Raw genomic sequence first — 8,783 nt, forward strand, 5'->3', positions numbered from 1 at the left:
AAAGAATGCAGCATGTTATTTTTATGTACCACTAGGAGAAAACTGATAAAGAGGAAATGAAGCAGGGGAACAGAAAAACAAAGTGAGAAATGAAATCCAAGTTTCTAATGCAGCGATGTAATGCCAAGAAACTGCTCCAGAGAAAATGAATAACTGCCAGCTTTTCTACCTGTTGCCAAGAAAATGTTGCTGTGTTCACTGATCCTGTAATTAAACTGAGTATGTTCTGAAACAACTTCTTCTGAGTTGTGCCATCTTCTGTGAAGGGGGAGGGAGCTTCATTCCTACAATACACCAATAGAAAGATGGTTCTTCTCTAAAAAATTAGGTAGAAGAGCAAGCTTGGTTTAATCATGTACACACATTCTTTAAAGAAAAAAAGTAACATTATATATATATATATAACATTATATATAACTATAAGTAAACTTGATAAAATTTTCAACCACTACTAAATGTACAGCAAGAGTAACACAAAAACTGAAGTATGTACTTTGACTTGCTGCAAGAAAGGCCAGAAGATGGATGCACAGTTATATTGCACCTGTTCAAAGGAGGCCACATTAATATTGGGTTTTCAGCAGCCTTTCCAGTTGCCATCAGGAGCGCTAATAAAGCTGACTAGCAGGCAGAGCTCAGCTTCTGGGAGCTGTTGTTTGTTACAGTGCTCTCCCCCTCCATTTGTGTGTCTGTTCTCATGCCTGCCCTGCCAGCAGGGCTCACTGCACTCTCCCAGGGATACATGTGAGAAGCCACCATCTTTACAGAGGTGACATTAGCAGCACAAAGTATCTTGTGTGAGATGTGACGTCTCACAACTTGCACTAGGTTCTTAATCATAGAATTTGGAGAGGGAAATTAAATCTGGCATACAGCCCTTAATGTTGTCAATGTATGACCTAGATTGCATTTCCCTAGATGGTTTATGAGAATGTTATTTGAGAGATTTTTCAAAAGGGTTTTTAAAATCAAAATATACAGCTGCCTATCCCTCATTCACAAGAGCTGCTACCCTGTTGTAGAGGGAAATCCAACTTGATTAACTTGGTGTGTTGTTCACAAATCCATCCTGTTACTCACTTCCTGCTTATCTTCTGGATGACAGCAATTTTTTTTCCTAGTTTATTCTACATTTTTTTATTTTTATACTTAGCAAAAGAGAAATGAGTTGGATTCTTGAATAAAAGTAGTATTTGCAGTTAAGTTACAGGAAAAATCCCCCGTTCTTTGTAGTCTGCAATAGTAAAAAGGCATCTAATTTGATCAAGTGCATTTAGAATGGGTTTGTTCCTTCATTTTTCCTCTTAACCTTATATTGTCTTTAACATGCCTGACTACCCTTTACAACTCCAAGAGGATAATGATGTAGCAGCTTTGTGTTCTGTCTCATTCTTTTTTGACTATCCCTCACAAAATTCAGTTACATGTTATCCTATTACTAACCATTTTTAAAACTTCCACTTTTTTAACAAATACATTATTAACGGCATTATTATTAAAATATGTTTCTAATATTGCTAATCTTCAAAATAGTTTAAAAATACACGATCAGTTCATGCCTAAAATCCTTTGCAATAATATTGTCATGTGAAAATTCTTCTTTCTATTCCAATGTACAGAAGCAAAACCTTTAAAGCTGCACGTGGCTTTAAGAAATAAAAGAAATAACACCTTGAACTTTTTATTTATGACATGTTTTGAAAATTCTGTCAAGCTCTGCAACAGGTGAAATTGAGATTGAAGGCCACACCAAGCTCTTTTAGAGCCATGAAGACATTAAATCATCTTTTTGTGAGGCAGATTGCATACTTGCCATTGTTTTACTGGTCTTATGGGATAAAATTAATTTGCAGGGAGTTTTAGATTTCTTTTTAACATCAATTTACAAACTATAAAAACTAAAGTGGTTTATCTCTATGGATGTTTATTTTATGTATCACTACATGCACCATTTGGAATATAACAGTGAGAAGTGCTTTTTATGTACTCAAATGCATTCATTTATAAGGAAAGATTTGCACAGTGTATAGGTTAGTTCAGTTACTTACTTAACTGCACTGATTGCAAAATGCTGAACTCAAACCAGCTCACACAGGATTTGTTTTAATTTCTCTCTGTTGGAAGAAATAAAACAGATTATTTGATCCAAATTCCAATGCTGTGCTCTGACTTTTACATGCCATCTAAAATGTACTAATAATGCCAAAAAATGAAACACTGAATGTTCTTCTATTTATTCTCCATGTATCATTTTCTCATTTGGGGAATCAGGCTCTGAAGTGTTGGCAATTGAAATAATCTGAACCATAAGCTTTTGAAAGCTATTCCTTAATATAGACCTTGATTACCTTTGTGGGTGGTGTTTCTTTGTACCTACGTGAAATAAAAAATTGTCATGACTCTTTTTTTTGATGTCCCACCTACAACTCCCTTATTCTTACTAAAGATTCAGATAGAAGGCTGTGTTTTTCTCCCTAGATTTCCTGATAAATATGAAAATATTTATCTGTTTTCTGTTTAGAAAGATGAATAGGCTTCAATTATGACAAAGTAATATTGGCACACATTTTTGTTGGGCCTGAATTGTAAGGAATTAACTATTACATTTATAAAGATTTTTGGACTATTACAAGTAAACACTTTGCTCAATGGATTTAGATGCCAATTTACTAAGTAAATCTGCAAGGTTGTTCAATTACATTTTAGAGTGAATTTAGACTGAAACAAGGATGAGAAATTCTTTCTGGACAATGCAAAAGAAAAGGTCTTTCCTTTTTTAGTTCCTACAATGTATGCATATTTCACACAGGCTTTCTAAGGAGGGCTCTGCCAGCATAAAATACTAGGTGGAAGACTTTCTCAGTGCTTTCTATCATTGTAAGAAAACAAGGCAGAAGAAGCAGGACCATTACCACCATGATTTGGGGCAACTAATTTTTTGTAGGTATGCCAATAAAATTGTTCATCTAAATCTGCACTGTCTGTACAGTCTGGGGAAAGATGGAAAGCAGAAAAGCTGCCTTCCAGAAGTGACTGCTTCTTTACAGGAAAAAAACCTGTAAAGGGCCATTCCCTGGGAACTGCCTTCAGGAACTCCAGAGTAACTAGCTGAGACTAAACAGCCAGTATTTAAAAAGGTGGAGTGAGAACATTGTTACAGAAGAGATACAAACTTAATCTCTGAGTTGAGCAAGGATGAGAACAATCAACTCACAGAAATTACCTGGGAGCTGTTCCATCAGAAATGGATGTTTGAATACACAAACTCATAGCTCTGAAATTAATACTGGTTTTTGGTGGTTTTTTAAATTGGTGATTCACTAGAAGGAATCCTACAGAACTACAGACAGCTGCAAACCAAATGTAAGCCTACAGGCAGTAGGCCAGTTTGTGTGGTGTAGCACATCATGCAGCATTGAAGACTTTCACATCAACAACATTGCTACTAGGAAATTTTTTGTAAGCATAATAGTAGCAAAAAATTATTTTAAACTAACACTTATTCTTCAAATTTGCAGCTAAATGCAGCTTTCATCTGAATGTGTGTAGGTTAATGTTGGTAATTTCACCTCCCTCCAAAAGTCACATAAAGGATGCATCTTGACTTATCAAAAAAAAATTGCTGAGAAGTTTAGACTCACATTCTTCACAACTGAGAAATGTTCCTTAACCTTAACATTTAAACTTTTTCATTAGGACAATACATAGGAAATGCCTAAGATAAATACATGCCACAGTACAACTGTGATTTTAAATCCACCCATGTATATAAATAAATGCAACCAAAATTACTGGTAACAGTAATACCATGTTTTCACACTGCAAAGCTTGTGCCTAGAAGTTTAGAAATCTCATATTAATACTGTAAAACATTCAAATGGCACTGCTCATATTTACAGCCACATTCTTAGTCTGTTTTGGACTGCTGCCTTCAAACTCTGCATAAAGAGCAATTTTCATGATCTAAGAATTCTAAGTTCCTCTAAGAATGGCACTTCCTTTCTAGTGCTTTGGCACTTTAGGGCTACTGTTGTTTGGCTTTAAATCACAAAGCTAAAAGTGTCTCAAATATTCTATGTCATTATTTTATCAATAAATCTTCTCAAAGTCTATATGCCAGGAAGCCAGCAAATCTACTTTTAAGCACCAATATATCTGAAAATTACATGCCTACATGACAATAACACTATTTTAAGATGCACCACCTTCTGAAGGTAGCCCCAGTATGACTCAAGAAAATAACTGTGATTACTTATGTATGCACACTAAAAGGTACCCAGCTATCCTAACCTTGTCTAGCTGTATGCATTTAAACAAGTTCCTTTTCAGCTTTCAGACAACACAGCCACTTCCCTCTTAATATAACCTCCCTGCTTTTGTAAACTTCTGGCACTTTTCTTTCTGTTCTATTTTCTTCTCAACAACAGCAGCTCCTTCACTCTGTTTAATTAAAGGAGAATGCTGTGACTAACACAGTGCATGAGCTTAACAACATCCTCAGAAACATCAATTTCAAGGACTTTTATATGTTAATATGATCATATACTAATTTTTAAGCATATTGCACACATTCAAGGACAAATAAGATTTCTATTAAGATAATGGATTGAACTACATGATGTGAAAATTGCAAACAGGAGGGAAGGAGAGGTAATGGCAACTGGCCATCATTAGACAAGGCAGGGAGCAGGTACCTGTTCAGAGACAGATGCCTTTAAAGTACAGAAAGCCACAAAATAATAATAGGGCAGGTAAAGAAACAGAGCAGATAAACAGGCCTGTGGCAGAAGAGCAAGAGTTACCTCATGGTATTTAGCATAGCATTTATTTCAAAGTAGCCTGGATATGTCAAGGGGCATAAAACCTGAGATTCTGTAGTGCTTCAGTCCTGGAAGCCTTCTGAACCCAAATGCTTCATTTCTTCCTGAACTATGTGGGCTGGTATAGACAACACAATTATTTGCCTAAGCACAGGATAAGCTACAGGGCACAGATGAGCTTGTGGAGCAGCTCAGGTTTCTGACATTTCCTAGTGCCAAGAAAGTACCTGGGAAACACCTTGCTAAATTCATAAAGGTGTAAAACTCTTCCTGCTGCTCTGAGTGACGGAGATAGAAAAAGGTGTCAAAAATCATCCTTTAATATGCAAATACTAGTTTGCTGAAAATGTAAGATAATAAAAGCTTACAGTGATTCACAATTGCTCCAGGAGTTCTTTGGACTACTGGGAGTAACTTGAACTGGTTTTTTAAGCAGGAAGTCAGTATTTCTCAGTAAGCATTCCTGATTAGAGTCATAGCTTTGTTTAATTTTTTTTTAACTTTTTTGACCTTTTCTATCTGGGACAACATATTTGTGTTTTGTGAGCTTCTAAGGATGAAGGTTTTATTTCTTTTTTTCTTTCTCCCAATTCTTGTGTGAGTAGGACAAATTCTTTGGGAATGAATAGAAGCTATTTGGCCTGCAAAACTTATCCTTTTTTGGTTCTATCTTTCTCCCATGATGTCATGCAGTTATTTTTCTGAATGACTTCAATGTGTTTGCCTCAACAAGTCTGCTATTTTATAATTATTATTGTACTTTTCATCTTTATAAAAGGAAAGTTCTACCTTTTCATTAAAAAAACCCTCAAAACCTACAATAAAAAATCCCAAACAAAAGAACTTTTTTTTTTCTTTTTTTCCCCTTTTGGTTCATCATAATATCTGGGAATTGTCTTGTAAGGAATATATAAGATGGTAAGTACTACACGTGTCCTGCAAATATAAACTCCAGCTACAATTTCTCTATTGAGAATCTCTGATAACATCAAGCTGACTGTAAATAATTAGTAGGACTCATATAATTTTAATCTTAGTTTTTCAATATGTTATTGTCAATGCCTTTTTACTCCATTCTAATATTTAATGATGATGATGATGATGATGATGATGATGATGATAGTATGTTACATTTGATACAATTATATTAGTAGGATTTTTTTAAATCCCACTCCCTCAAAACAAATTAATAAAATTTCCTAAAAGACCGGATTCAGTAGAAAGGAAATTACAAAAGAATGATGAAGATTTCTGTAAAATATTTCTGTGATAACTGGAAATATACAGACATCTCCCTCTCATCTGGCTTTGGAAGTAAAGGGGACAAATTCCAGATTGCTAAAATGGAATTTGTCAATCTAGAGTTTGGAACAGTTAAGTGGGATAGCCAGCCTGAATCTGATAAGATAATTTGTGACACTGATTACCTTTCCTGCCTAGCTTCTTGGTGAAACAAATTTGTATAATCTGATTGTTGGCCTGTCAGTGCCAAAATAGGTACAAAGTATTTCCTGAGAAGCTTGAGGAAAAGCACTGTGGTCCTAGCACAGCATTTTTTCTCTACTAGTGAGAATTTATAACAGGATCTTGTCCCGGGAGTACGCTGGATTTAACAGCTACTGTGTACACATTGTGGTACTTTGGGGTGGATACAGTCAGAAAAAACCCAGCCAGGTGCTCCAGAATGTTCTGACCCAGGGAACAGAGGTATCCTCTCCACTGCTCTTTTCTGGGATGGCTGCTCCTCGAGAGGAGATGGCACTCACAGAGGGGACTCAGGGACACTCATGGCCATGGACTGCAGCAGTGTGGAACAGAACTCCCCTGGGAAGAACACCAATGGCTGTACAGATCTGTCCTGAGTATCTCTGATGTACCCTGTAACATTGCTTCAAAGATGGCACATGTTATTTATATAATATTTAAAATCCTCACAAATATTCAGTTGCTCTTAGCTTATTTCTCCTTTATCTACTCAAGTCCCTGACATACCACAGCTGTTCAAAGATTCATTTTCATATCTTAAAACTTAATTCAAAACCACACATATTCACTCATTTTTTGTTGTTTCTCATTATCTGAAAGGCTTATGAAACTAAAATATAAACATTATGAATTTTAATCTATTTTGACATTGAAGATATATTCTTCTACAGAGTTGATCACTGACAAAACTACATAACTTTGCCAAGTCCTTTAGCTTGCTTTTAGATTTGAACAATTTGAAATAAAAACATCTGAATTAAACACTCCACAAAATCCTGAGTAATTTCAGAAGTTTTAAACGTGACTTCTAATTCTTTTTCCATAGTCCCAAATGACACGTACAAAATAATGCCCCTAGGTTAGAACCTCTGCTTTCTGAAACTCTTGATACACCTCTGTTATGTGCTGTGCCTTTATTTGGATTATCTCACTGTGCATTTATAATACAGCAGGTAAAGGTAATGAGGAGCTGTAATAAAACATGAGAAATAAAATCTTTGTGCTTCTCTCATGTTCTTCAACACATCTCTAGGAAAAGCCCAGAAGAAATCCACATTAGAAAGCCACCCAGAAAAGCTGTCAAGGACTCAGAGTAGGCAAAAAAAGAACCAGAAAACCTAGTCAAACAAATATTTGCACTATGGGAATGTGGTCTCTCTCTCTCTCTGGTTATCAAGATAAATTCCATTATAACTGCCATTTCTCTCATTCTCCAAGTTTTCAATGAAATTCAGCTGGTTAAAATCTAACCTTTCCAATCAAAGCTCAGAGTGTGGTCTCCTGAGCCAGAAGTTGCTCTATGAAATAACTGCAATTGTTTTGGGGGGTTCTTTTTGGGTGGTTTTTTTTTTGTTAGTTTGTTTGTTTTGGTTTGGTTTTTTTCTGTTTTGTTTTGTTTTGTTTTGAATTCATTTCCTTTCATTGCCACTCATGCAAAAAAGAAAACATCCCATTCTCCAAGGGAAAACCTAAAGAATGGAATTCAACACTTACACTATTTTTATTCATTTATAAGTCATGCTTTTGGCAGCAATGCATGGGATTGTCTATGCATTTCTTTTTTCACAAAATGGAGACCTTCTGCTTTATATTTTCTTCATATTTAAAATACAACTGTCCTCCTCACTACCATAAACTACCATTAACATACAAAAAAACTGCTTAATTTCTTATTGGAATATATACCAAACTATTTGAATACTTAAATTGTGGAGCAGGGAGACCATGGAATAATTACTCACTAACTGGAATGCTTAAAAAGAAAAGCAAAGGAAAAATACCACTTCATTTTCTGTCTCTTTAGTTATAATTTTCTAATAGATTGCCCATACAGATCAACTGATATAAAGGACGAATTGTTAACTTCTTCTGAAGTAACATTATGTAATAGTAATTTCATATTTTTAAATTATAAGTAATCTTGCTGTTTTCAGGAAATGCAGTATTACTGAAAAGATGTTTTAAAAAAGGATGGATTTAATAGATAAGATTCAAAGGGTTGCAGCAAACTCACTGGAGTTTAATTATGGCACTGTTTTATCAAAAAACAAGTTATCTAAAATGTTTTGAGCTACAAGAAAAATAGGATTTTCCAAAGACTGACAGGAACTGAAAAGCTTTTTAGCACAACTGGAGAGTGTTCTTGGCAAACAAGCCTAATATTGAGGAGCATTCCAGAATCCCTGCACAAGCTTTGTAAAGATTGAATTGCCTCAGGAGAAAAAGATAATCAACATAAAAGAGTTGTTTACATGTAGATTATTTAATTCTAAATATTATGTTTATGTCAATAAAATGAAAGCATAAATTCACAAGTACCTGGAGTTAAAAGAAAGTGATTTTGGGGACCTTATTCTCTCCTTTGTGGCACTTGACATACATGTTCATTTGTGTGCAAACTGTAAGTTAAACCAAGATTTTGTACTCAGTATTTCTAACAATCATTTGCACTAATTTTTGACAGACACTGGAGAGAGC

Source organism: Geospiza fortis, unplaced genomic scaffold (genome assembly GCF_000277835.1).
Source record: "Geospiza fortis unplaced genomic scaffold, GeoFor_1.0 scaffold237, whole genome shotgun sequence".
Taxonomy (NCBI): Eukaryota; Metazoa; Chordata; class Aves; order Passeriformes; family Thraupidae; genus Geospiza; species Geospiza fortis.